Source organism: Lepisma saccharinum, chromosome 15 (assembly GCF_977018435.1).
Source record: "Lepisma saccharinum chromosome 15, izLepSacc3.1, whole genome shotgun sequence".
NCBI lineage: Eukaryota > Metazoa > Arthropoda > Insecta > Zygentoma > Lepismatidae > Lepisma > Lepisma saccharinum.
The window spans coordinates 3,806,205-3,819,931 of NC_139243.1; the positions used below are offsets into that span (position 1 = coordinate 3,806,205).

A 13,727-nucleotide genomic window follows, 5' to 3' on the forward strand; every position below is an offset into this window, starting at 1 on the left:
CAGAGTATTTTCGAGTATATTTTAGTCTTATTATGGCCCCCTAGAATATCACGGTTTGCTTTTTTTTAAGTATGTTGCGCAGTTATTGTATTTTTGCTTTTGCTTTCTAGATAAACTGTATGAAATGTTTAATATTTGTACTTTTTGCACTTATAAGAGGCCAAACTTTTACTGTAACTAAAATTATTATGTCTCTGGGCACTGAAACCCCTTTACCAAGAGTACTATAACTGCATGTTTATTAATATTGTTTTTTTTTTTCATCCCTCAAATATAACAATTTAACAATATAATGACTAATCACAGGACAAGTCGATGTTAGCAGATGACTACGTGGCTCTTAAGTCCACCTGCCAAACTTTTCTTACCATGCTATTTACCCTTATAGTCTTTTATTCGGGGTACGTTTCAAGTACTATTGAATTTTTGAGTGTTTGATTAACACCAGGGGTTATTTGTATCTGTTATGCTGTATTATTTGAGGCTTCTTTTTTATTCTACAATCACTATATGTCCCTGAGAACTAAATTCCGCTGACTGAAGCTTAAAGCTTAGGCTCTACAGCATGTTGAATGGTTAAGCACTGGTCAATATGAATTTTACAGAGGCTAGTAGGAGGCATAGGAACACACGCCAGAGCATTATTAGCGTGCAAGAAACACTTTCAGGGAGTACTACGAGGAAATGAAGTTGATTTTTTTGAGGGCTTTACCAGTTACACAGCCAATATTTGTTATTTCAAGTAACTACAGGTACCAAAACATTTTACAGCCCCACACTAACTAGACTTCAATTTATACTTTATTAGGTGCTAAATGTAGCAAGAACACTGATTGTACATACTTTTGAGAATCCAACTATTTCAGGATTTTTTCTATGTAAGCATATTTTTATTGATTACTAACTTTAACAGACCAATCAGGAAGACGCCAAAATTCACTAAACTTAGTACTATAGTGTAGGTGATTGCATGAAAAGTAGAAATTATAACAACCACAAGATTTCGCTTTTTTGCTTTTGTGACTAATCGTGACGCTGAGGATGAATGGATGGCCAAAAATCTTAAGGACTGGATGTATTTTACCACTACAGACGCCTATGTAGAAACACTAGAGTACTGTTAGCTTTCAAAATTGAGGATATACTGTACTGTTTCTTAAATATTTCGTACTTGGCACGTTACAGTTATATCCATTTCAGGACAAATATTGCTAAAACTCTCAAATTAATGTGTACAAGTTGATATTTCTGCTATCAGAGGAATTAACAACCCTATTTTACAAACAAATGGTATTGTTTACACTTTATTTACTTCAATCTGAGACTAATATTTTACAGTAATTGAATCATTCAGCTCTAGTCAATACTTTACTGCATCAGAAAGTTTGTTATTAATCTAATAAGTATGCTATTTTGTGATATTCTAATGCAAACGTTGTTTAATTCACTGGTTATAATGCAAACTTTTGCACAAATTCGATATATTCACTACCTTCAAACCAAACAATTGTACTTATTTAGCGCATTTCATTTATATTTCTTGTAATTAACTTATGTTTCTTATAATTAACAAACTAAACTAATTACTTTGGCATGTTAAAAACCTTTTTTTTTACTATTTCCTATTCTATCAGGTTCTATATTGCTGTTTTTATCAATTATGTAAGACCACACTCTGGTAAATGCACATATATTCTCTTTTACACACGCACGCCACACACACACACACACACACACACACACACACACACACACACACTCACACACACACACACACACACACACACACACACACACACACACACACATTTACACACTTATACGAACATACATCTGACGTTTTTCAATATTTTGCTATGAAGTTTGCATCCACGCTATTCAAACAAGGGCAGGCAATGTAGTATTTATGAGTATTAGTAATCCCAAAGTGGTGTTTTTTGTGTCCAAGTTCAGATGAGAGTCTGCTATGTGCCTTTTGCAGGGGATTGCATGTGAAGTGTATGCATATTGAGCATTATTGAGTGTGTAGGCTTCCAAGTTTTGCTGTTATTTTCCTATAATTCTGCGAGACTGTAGAGAGTTCTCCCTTTTCAACCAGTTTTCTTTCATTGATTGGATACTTTTTGGGAACTTAGCAGTTTTTTATGTTATGAAGCAGATTGTTGTAGAATATTTTGCATGGTCATTTGTGATATTGAGTGCCTGCTGTAACGGAAGTAAGTATCTTTCCTTTTTGTGTTGATGTTCTCGTGTAGGTTTCCTATTTTCGGTCAAGTTGCAGTAGGGAACTTAGCAGTTTTTTATGTTATGAAGCAGATTGTTGTAGAATATTTTGCATGGTCTTTTGTGATATTGAGTGGGTGCTGTAATGGTAGTAAGTATCTTTCCTTTTTGTGTTGATGTTCTTGTGTAGGTTTCCTATTTTCGGTCAAGTTGCAGTACTTAGAATAATCACTATTGTCTTATTGATCTACGAAGCTCCTTTGAATAATCATTTGCATGTGACCCTATACTCCACGCTGTACTTTGTTCTGGGAGCTATCTTTTGAAGCCTTGGCATTCTGCTAGTACAGTATTATTAGCGTAGAGGTAAATTAGTTCGTGAAAATATGTATTTTTCTGATTAACTATAGTCGCTTAGTTGTTCTAGCAGGTATAAGTAGTTACTGCTGATGTTGTTAATTTTCTATTCGCAGGGGCTATGTATGATGTAGCGTATTTGTGTTGGCTGTCCCTTTTATGCCTATGTTGTTGAGTTTCTCCATAAGCATGTCCTGTATTACTCTATTCTATGCCTTGTTGCTGCTAGATATCTGAGGTATGTTGCTGGTTCATATCTGATGTAGCTTGTTTGACTATCTATTATTTTTGCTATGGCTGTGGCTATTGATGTCCCTTTCTGAATTCCATGTTGGTTTCTGTTTATCCTTGTTGCTGCTTGTTATCTGAGTTAGGTTGTTTGACTGCAGGACTTTCCTTTTTTAACTTTATTGTTGATTGCTGTTTTGTTTATTTCCTTATTTGTTTTTATTTGTTTACTGAATCTATTTGTTTTGTGTCTTGTAATATTATTTACTATAGTAACAAAATTATTTTCCTTCCATCCCACATTTATTATTCTGAGCAACAGAACTTCTCCTTTTTTCCCATATAATTGATTATTTCTGGTGTAAAAGTAAATTTTTTTCAAAGTGAATGTTTTAAAAGTACAATTGTTACAAAGTTAATGTTTTAAAAGTACAATTTTTACAATGTTAATGTTTTAAAAATACTATTCTTTCAAAGTTAATAATTTAAGAGTACAATTCTTTCAAAGTTAATAATTTAAGAGTACAATTTTTTCAAAGTTAATAATTTAAAAGTACAATTTTGTTATTGTTGTTAAAATAAATATGTTAGTTGATATAAAATTACAGTAAATTTTCATGAATTTATATATTAAATTTCAAAATAGTGTTACTTGCTAAAGATAGCGGACAAAATAAATTAAACTTTGACAAATACTGAACAAGAAATATACAAGTATGTTGATAAATATCAATTTTTAAAAATAATTTTGTTACTATAGTAAATAATATTACAAGACACAAAACAAATAGATTCAGTAAACAAATAAAAACAAATAAGGAAATAAACAAAACAGCAATCAACAATAAAGTTAAAAAAGGAAAGTCCTGCAGTCAAACAACCTAACTCAGATAACAAGCAGCAACAAGGATAAACAGAAACCAACATGGAATTCAGAAAGGGACATCAATAGCCACAGCCATAGCAAAAATAATAGATAGTCAAACAAGCTACATCAGATATGAACCAGCAACATACCTCAGATATCTAGCAGCAACAAGGCATAGAATAGAGTAATACAGGACATGCTTATGGAGAAACTCAACAACATAGGCATAAAAGGGACAGCCAACACAAATACGCTACATCATACATAGCCCCTGCGAATAGAAAATTAACAACATCAGCAGTAACTACTTATACCTGCTAGAACAACTAAGCGACTATAGTTAATCAGAAAAATACATATTTTCACGAACTAATTTACCTTTACGCTAATAATACTGTACTAGCAGAATGCCAAGGCTTCAAAAGATAGCTCCCAGAACAAAGTACAGCGTGGAGTATAGGGTCACATGCAAATGATTATTCAAAGGAGCTTCGTAGATCAATAAGACAATAGTGATTATTCTAAGTACTGCAACTTGACCGAAAATAGGAAACCTACACAAGAACATCAACACAAAAAGGAAAGATACTTACTACCATTACAGCACCCACTCAATATCACAAAAGACCATGCAAAATATTCTACAACAATCTGCTTCATAACATAAAAAACTGCTAAGTTCCCTACTGCAACTTGACCGAAAATAGGAAACCTACACGAGAACATCAACACAAGAAGGAAAGATACTTACTTCCGTTACAGCAGGCACTCAATATCACAAATGACCATGCAAAATATTCTACAACAATCTGCTTCATAACATAAAAAACTGCTAAGTTCCCAAAAAGTATCCAATCAATGAAAGAAAACTGGTTGAAAAGGGAGAACTCTCTACAGTCTCGCAGAATTATAGGAAAATAACAGCAAAACTTGGAAGCCTACACACTCAATAATGCTCAATATGCATACACTTCACATGCAATCCCCTGCAAAAGGCACATAGCAGACTCTCATCTGAACTTGGACACAAAAAACACCACTTTGGGATTACTAATACTCATAAATACTACATTGCCTGCCCTTGTTTGAATAGCGTGGATGCAAACTTCATAGCAAAATATTGAAAAACGTCAGATGTATGTTCGTATAAGTGTGTAAATGTGTGTGTGTGTGTGTGTGTGTGTGTGTGTGTGTGTGTGTGTGTGTGTGTGTAGCGTGCGTGCGTGTGTATAAAAGAGAATATATAGGCATTTACCAGAGTGTGGTCTTACATAATTGATAAAAACAGCAATATAGAACCTGATAGAATAGGAAATAGTAAAAAATAAGGTTTTTAACATGCCAAAGTAATTAGTTTAGTTTGTTAATTATAAGAAACATAAGTTAATTACAAGAAATATAAATGAAATGCGCTAAATAAGTACAATTGTTTGGTTTGAAGGTAGTGAATATATCGAATTTGTGCAAAAGTTTGCATTATAACCAGTGAATTAAACAACGTTTGCATTAGAATATCCCAAAATAGCATACTTATTAGATTAATAACAAACTTTCTGATGCAGTAAAGTATTGACTAGGGCTGAATGATTCAATTACTGTAAAATATTAGTCTCAGATTGAAGTAAATAAAGTGTAAACAATACCATTTGTTTGTAAAATAGGGTTGTTAATTCCTCTGATAGCAGAAATATCAACTTGTACCAGTAAATTTGAGAGTTTTAGCAATATTTGTCCTGAAATGGATATAACTATAACGTGCCAAGTACAAAATATTTAAGAAACAGTACAGTATAACCTCAATTTTGAAAGCTAACAGTACTCTAGTGTTTCTACATAGGCGTCTGTAGTGGTAAAATACATCCAGTCCTTAAGATTTTTGGCCATCCATTCATCCTCAGCGTCACGATTAGTCACAAAAGCAAAAAAAGCGAAATCTTGTGGATGTTTTAATTTCTACTTTTCATGCAATCACCTACACTATAGTACTAAGTTTAGTGAATTTTGTTGTCTTCCTGATTGGTCTGTTAAAGTTAGTAATCAATAAAAATATACTTACATAGAAAAAATCCTGATATAGTTGGATTCTCAAAAATATGTACAATCAGTGTTCTTGCTACATTTAGCCCCTAATATAGTATAAATTGAAGTCTAGTTAGTGTTGGGCTGTAAAATGTTCTGGTACATGTAGTTACTTGAAATAGCAAATATTGGCTGTGTAACTGGTAAAGCACTCAAAAAAATCAACTTCGTTTCCTCGTAGTACTCCCTGAAAGTGTTTCTTGCACGCTAATAATGCTCTGGCGTGTGTTCCTATGCCTCCTACTAGCCTCTGTAAAATTCATATTGACCAGTGCTTAACCATTCAACATGCTGTAGAGCCTAAGCTTTAAGCTTCAGTCAGCGGAATTTAGTTCTCAGGGACATATAGTGATTGTAGAATAAAAAAGAAGCCTCAAATAATACAGCATAACAGATACAAATAACCCCTGGTGTTAATCAAACACTCAAAAATTCAATAGTACTTGAAACGTACCCCGAATAAAAGACTATAAGGGTAAATAGCATGGTAAGAAAAGTTTGGCAGGTGGACTTAAGAGCCACGTAGTCATCTGCTAACATCGACTTGTCCTGTGATTAGTCATTATATTGTTAAATTGTTATATTTGAGGGATGAAAAAAAAAAACAATATTAATAAACATGCAGTTATAGTACTCTTGGTAAAGGGGTTTCAGTGCCCAGAGACATAATAATTTTAGTTACAGTAAAAGTTTGGCCTCTTATAAGTGCAAAAAGTACAAATATTAAACATTTCATACAGTTTATCTAGAAAGCAAAAGCAAAAATACAATAACTGCGCAACATACTTAAAAAAAAGCAAACCGTGATATTCTAGGGGGCCATAATAAGACTAAAATATACTCGAAAATACTCTGACATAAGGTTGACGGCTATCTGAGATCAAAATTTTCAAGCTTTCTCTCATGCATAAAGTGGCTCTAGGAATCACTAAGCCTCAATAAAAATGGAAACATGCAGTAAAAGCCCTTGGAGAGTTGTGGTGATCACATCATATGAAAAACATGCAAGAACAAAAATATATGGAACCCTACTCATATATTTAGGAAACTTTACCTACCCTAACAGTAAGAAAATACCTAGGAAACTCTAAAATAAGCAAACTTTCCTACGAAGCAAACCAAAAATAGCGTAGTGGAAGTTAATAAACCCTAACAACAACAACAAGATTCAACAACTACATCAAAACAAAAACAACAACAATAATAATAATACTAATAATAATAGTAATAATAAAGTTTGTGGGTACAGTTTTACTTAAAAGTACTTCTTCCTTAGTGATTAGAGAAATTTTTTAAATAAAGAACAAAACTCAAAGTTAAGAATTAATAAATATAAGATACAAAAGGCAATAAATAGAAAAATTAATAAAAGAAGTTGAAAAAATTATCTTTGCAAGTCTAAACTGGAATAAACACTCCTGCCAGAATAGATGAAATTGTGATATTAGAGTAAAAATGGAAATAAACTTTTAAAATAACAAGTTAAAAGTTGAAAAAATGTCTTTGTGAGTCCAAAATTTAATAAAAAATGTTGCCTGAATAGAAGAAATTGTGATATTAGAGTAAAAAATGGAAATAAACTTTTAAAATATCAAGTTAAAAGTTGAAAAATGTCTCTGTGAGTCCAAAATTTAATAAAAAATGTTGCCTGAATAGAAGAAATTGTGATAATAGAGTAAAAAATAAACCTAAATTTCAGCTAAAGTTGAAGAAACACAGTTTGTGTGTCTAAATTGCCATGCGAACTCTTGCTTGAATCGTTCAAATAGCGTTTTCTGAGTAAAAATACACAAAAAATGCGAAATATTGTCCCTAACAGTAAAAACATCTGGTCAATTTTACGTGAATCCTGATGTATATAAGGCAATAATCAAATGGTCCGTGGTTCGCAACCCCGAAATAAGGGCAAATAGTGGCTGGCATCCACTTTAACTTGTAGATACTGGAACTGAATGTTCTTAGTTCAGCCAAATTCCTTACGGTTTTGGTCAAATAGTCTTTGCAATGTTACGAAAGGCGGCAGAAATACCGCGTAGATTACTTCCACCAAATAAAATTGGAACCTCAAAGAAAATCAATACTCGTGTGTAAAAATTTGGCGACACTTGACTTCCATTCAACTTCGGAAGAAGACCAAGCGAAGGGGGCCGTAACAATGGCGACCCTTTCTTCCCCCTCACATGTCCATGAACGCGCGCGGTTTGGGGGTGCCGATGAATGCAACCACATAACAGGTTCTTCCGTAACAGGTTAATATTATTAACATGGATTCCGCTCGCATACTTCGTTTGCATATAAAATACATCGTTCAATTTCTTCGCCTTTAAAGCGAACATGTGTTATAATATCTTCTACCTCCGATCGAACGCGTCGACACCGGATGAATTCGGGTAAATCTGGATCCTTAATTATACCAAATATGACTCACCACCGACGCCAAAATGGCCGGACGTGACGCCTTACAATAGCCCGAAAATGTCTTTTGTACATTAATGGAAAAACCATTAATTCCAAACTCCAACGTCTGTATAAATCATCTGTGACTCATATCCGGCAGAAACGCATATATAATATACAACAATAGTGTTAGAATAGTCCGAAAACGAACTCCACAATAGTGTCTTTTGTACCTTAATGGAAAAACCATTAATTCCAAACTCCAACGTCTGTATAAATCATCTGTGACTCATATCCGGCAGAAACGCATATATAATATACAACAAAAGGTTAGCTTAGGTCAAAAACGGAATACATAATAGTATCTTTTGTGCACTAATGGAAAACCATTAATTTCAAACTCACACGTGTGCATGAGTCATCGATGACTCATCTCCTCCTCCACCCCCGACACGTGGCGCCACGTGGCGCTAGATTAATTAACAATAGCGTCACCCCTCGAAAATGAATAAAAAAGCCATTAATGTCAATTAAAGGGTCTATTGTTTGGTTCTATCTCGGATACCATCTACTTAGAGGACACCTTTTCCAGCATGCTTACGACAAGGTACGTGCTTATTTAAGTTGTAATTGTAACTATAATTGTGAAAAGTGGAAACATTACAAAACAAGCGGTTTGTGTAACGGGCTATCTGTTACGCAATTTGCCGGCACCTGATGCATGACAAGGCCGGTAAGCGGCCGACGCTTTTGCGGTGGCATGCTGCAATAACCTCCCTGTACGTACCATAGCGTTGGTGGTCACATCTAATACTCGAACAGCATTTCGGATCTTCTCTTTGTTCCACATTTTTGAGATCTGCGCCCTCCCCCCACGTTAATACAAAAGTTTGCAGGTCTGGTTGTAGTAATTTCTTTTAATGAATTTGTGATTAAATATGGATTTGAACATAGAACTATTTTTGTGCTGTCACCATTGTTTATCAGCTTTCGTGTTTGAAATGATAAATGACTCCGTTTTTTCCGCAATAAGACTGTTCTACTCGGCAGATATAAAGCGTAAAATTAAGAATCGTCGTATTTGCTGCCTAAATAATATCAATGGAATTTTTTGGAAATAACTTGTTCCTCGACATTTAGTAATTGACTGTATCGGTTGCTATGTTGCTAGTCGCTGAAATAATTATTTTCAAGCTACGAAGGTTTATTACAAAGAAAATGTTAGTTACAGATGCATAGCCTGTGTCAAAAGAAAAAGAAACTCAAAGTTTTTTCCCTTGTTCTAGGTAGAGTCTGAGTTGGTATAGGAGTCGCTGCAGTAGCTAGTGCGTTTTATGGTATCATGAGCGAGTCTTTAGGAGGTAACAGCTACGGCTCAAGGGGGGGGGAGCCGCCGTGCCATGGCACTACCCTCAGAAGAAACGCATACCTCGCCCAAGTATTGTTAAATGAATACATTGATAGTTTACAGACAAGGAGATTCGAATCTTGCAATCGGTCAAGCTGACGTGACTGCAACGCCAACCGTTTCGTACCCTGCCGGGCAGCGGTCTGCGCCGCCCAAGAGCTGGCCGAACCAAGTTGACAGACGTGCAGAGGATTGAAGAAGTCTCAGCGAGGAACATTTCCACCATGAGCCGGGAACAAAGTGTAAGGGGGTGGGGTTAGCCCATAAGACACCAGCCGTGCCCGTTTTCGCCTGGCACGGCGATGGAACTTTCTTAGTGTTCGACACAGTTGCCACCTTCAGAGATAAGTCGCTAAATACGACGGATTTGTAAGACCCGTTGGGGAAGTAATTCGTGAGAAAGGTACTATCTACTTTTCTGCATACTTTGGAGAAACGAACCTAGTATTTTTCCAAACTTAAATGAACATTTTGATAATAGATAAATGCGACTAGAGGGCTATCCAGTCTTTTTCAAATTTCTTTTTCAACAAATGTATAGGATATATTCGACATCCAGTTGGAATACGTGTGCATGGGGGAGGAGAATGTGGGAGGATTTGTTTTTCCCTTCCTCTTGTGATTGTTGTGTTTTTAGGGAAGTGTCCTCCTGTAGTGTATAAAGATAGGTTAGTGAGTGAAGATGAATCGGATTAGTGCGTTATTACTTAAACACACGCTGTTTTCCACATTACCAAACGAGGATAAACATCTTGGCCAGTGGCGCATCCTCACGGAGGGGCTGGGGTGGGCATTGCAATTTCTTTTTCGGGTTCTTGATCACATTGGCACTACCCATCATTGTTGCTGCCGGCCACTGGAGGGGAATATGGACGACTACCACCTGATTGCAAAAGCATTGTTGCGTGGTATAACAAGTTTAAGAAACCGGAAGTGAGTTTTTCCGTCCTTCAGTGAAGAGAGTGTTGAGGCTGTGCAGAAAACATTTGTAAGAAGCCCTTCCAAGTCTACTCGTCGTGCATCTCGTGAACCCGGAATTTCCCTGTCCACAGTGCAAGCTTTGATCTGAGATGACTGCACTGCCCTCGTCACGAGCTTTCTCCTGCACTGATGCTATTTTCACATCCAGTGACTGCAGTGCTACCTATACCAACTCAACTAGGGGGAAAACTCTTGAGTTTCTCTTTCTTCCTCTTTATAATGTTGAAAATACTTTCTGGTCACCCTATACTTTGAAACGAGCTTGCAGAATAAATCTTTTGACTATTGTGAGACTATTGTAACTATTGTGATAGTAATAACAGTCCCGCTCAGTTTGTGTGAGCATAAAGTAACTTCAAACAAACTTTCAGCTACATTATGAGTGTGGGTGTTGACAAACATCCTTAGTACAGCAACGTGAATGTACACGGGGCTTAAAATTACAAAGCGGACTGGTCCTATAACATTCAAAAGCAAAGTATTCATAACTTTCAGTCCTTCAACACTTCCACAAGTCTCAGAGTCCAATTACTGTGGCGCGCATCCATTCAAACAAGCTGCAGATCAAAATTAATAGATCTAACGTTACAATACTCTTCCCCATATTTACCAAATTTCCAACTCGAACAGAAGTCAACGTATATTCACAGTTATAAGTTGTTACCTTGAACTAATTAATACGACCTCTGCCAGAAATCTTCATCCGAAACTAAATAAGCGCTTCTCGACTTTCAAAGAGCGTTTGTAATGGTAAGAAGATCCCCGGCGTTGCTTTAATTACCACTGAGGCTAATTACCACATCCCCTGTCGGCAGGATGCGTTAATGCGTTTACCTGCACCACCAGGTAAAGCGAGCAAAGGGATATCCTTGGAAGACGCAACCCGCATCCCTCTGTCAACCTAGCCCTGAACCGAACCACATCGTTATCAACGTCGTGGCTGCTCAAGTAATCTCTCCTTGAAGATTTCGGCAAATGAACCTCGCGGTTTACATGTCTTTTTAGGGCAAGGCTAATCAGCAAAGTTGAAGTGTCGGGAACTATTAGGCGTAGAAACGTAAAACTATGAGTAGGGGCAAAATTTAATGAAGCTTGATAGTGCTGCGTCTGGCTTCAGTTAGAGTCAGAAAACATTGGTTTTGTTTCGAGTTAATGGACGTAAATTTTGGTAGGTTTTTCATTGTATTCTTCAGGATTCTGCATGCTTTTACATTAAAAAATATAAGCTGTCTTTCCCTTTCTATCCTCTGGGCGGGATTAGAAGACAAGGAAATAGATACAGATGTAAAAGACTAAATGATGGACAGAATGAAAGAGGAAGACAACAATATTGTAGGAAGAGACAGAGGAAGAAAAGGTGAAACAAGAAGAAGGGTTGAAATAGAAGCAAATGAGAGAGGACAAGAGTAGGAAACAGGAAGAAGAAAGCGAAATAAAGAGAGAGAAATATATGAAAGAGAAAAAGAAGAAAAAGAGGAGGGTGAAACAAAGAGGGTAGAGGATAGGAAGGGAGAGACGGGGATAAAAGAGTAGTAAGAAAGAGAGATGGAAAGAAGGAGAAGAAGGTAAAACAGAAATATTATAGAGGGTAGAAGGGAACGGACAGGGATGAAAGAGAGGTAAGAAAGAGAGATGGAAATAAGAAGAAGAGGCTGAAACAAAGATGATAGAGGATAGGAAGGGAGAGACAGGGATGAAAGAGAGGTAAGAAAGAGAGATGGAAGAAGAAGAAGAGGCTGAAACAGAAAGAGGATAGAGGATAGAAAGGGAGAGACAGGGATGAAAGAATGGTAAGAAACAGAGATGGAAAGAAGAAGAAGAGGGTGAAAAAGAAAGAAGATAGAGGATAGAGATTTTCTTACTCTATTTTATGTCGTTGCATTTTTGTTGTATTTGCTACAAAGCCTAAGTTCACATTCTGTCAAGGTACGGATCCCTAATCGCAATGCTTAACCTAGAGCGGTAGAATAGCGTCATAATACAGCCAAAATTTTAATGTAAACTCCCTCGCTTTTCCTGTTTTCTCTGTCCTGCTTTTCCTGTTGCATTGCTTCCATCTTTTCTCTCAGTTTACATATTTTTCCTCTCTATATCTGTCTAGGTTTGGGGTTTACCTTTTCTCAAACTCGTGTCCTTTCCTCTGTGCCAATGTTTCCTTTATTTCTTTGCTGTATTTATCTTTCAAAGTATCTCCTTCTCTTTTTCTCTTCAATAATATCTTTATTTCTTTTTTTATTCTTGCTCTCTCACCTCCTTTTATTTCACCTCCTTCTCTTTCAATCTCTTTCTTCTTTAGATTTCAATCTCGTCTCTTTCTTTCTATCTCTTACTTCTATTTTTATTTCACCCCTCTATCTCTTTCGCTTTCTTCTTTCTGTTTAATCTTCTTCTCCTTCTTTCCAGCTCTTTTTCTTACTTCTCTTTTTCCCTGTCTCTGCCTTTCTATCCTCTTTGTTTCACCCTCCACTTTTTCTTCTTTCTCTCTTTCATATATTTCCCTCTCTCCCTTTCTATCCTCTTTCTGTTTCAGCCTCTTCTCCTTGTTTCCATCTCTCTCTCATCCCTGTCTCTCCCTTTCTATCCTCTATCCTCTGTTTCAGCCTCTTCTTCTTCTTTCCATCTCTCTTTCTTACATCTCTTTTATTGCTTTCTCTCCCTTTCTATCCTCTATCCTCTTTCTGTTTCAGCCTCTTCTCCTTCTTTCCATCTCTCTTTCATCCCTGTGTCTCCCTTTCTATCCTCTATTCTGTTTCACCCTCCTCTTTCTCTTCTTTCTCTCTCTCATATATTTCTCTCTCTCTCGCTTTTCTTCTTCCTGTTCCATACTCTCCTCCTCTCTCATTTGCTTCTATTTTAACCCTCTCTGTCTCTTCTTCCTGTTTCACCTTTTCTTCCTCTGTCTCTCCCTAGAATATTGTTGTCTCCCTCTTTCATTCTGTCCATCATTTAGTCTTTTGCATCTGTATCTATTTCCTTCTCTTCTAATCCCGCCCAAATTCGTGTGTACCATTTATCTACCTCTTCACATCTTCCTTTCTCTTTGAACGAATTTGACGAACCTCCAGCAAAACAGCCATCATGATGAGGTACATTTACAGGAATGATAACATCAAGTTTTTGTCTTGCTTGTGTAGTGTTTAAAATCGCCAGATTCATTGCTACACCCTTTACACGATAAGTTTAGGG

General features: G+C 36.2%; 1 protein-coding gene across 1 annotated transcript in view; it reads left to right on the top strand.

Annotated features, from left to right (window-relative positions):
- Window positions 1-13,727, top strand: part of LOC145999734 (transcription termination factor 2-like) — an 82,266-nt gene that overhangs the window by 24,411 nt on the left and 44,128 nt on the right.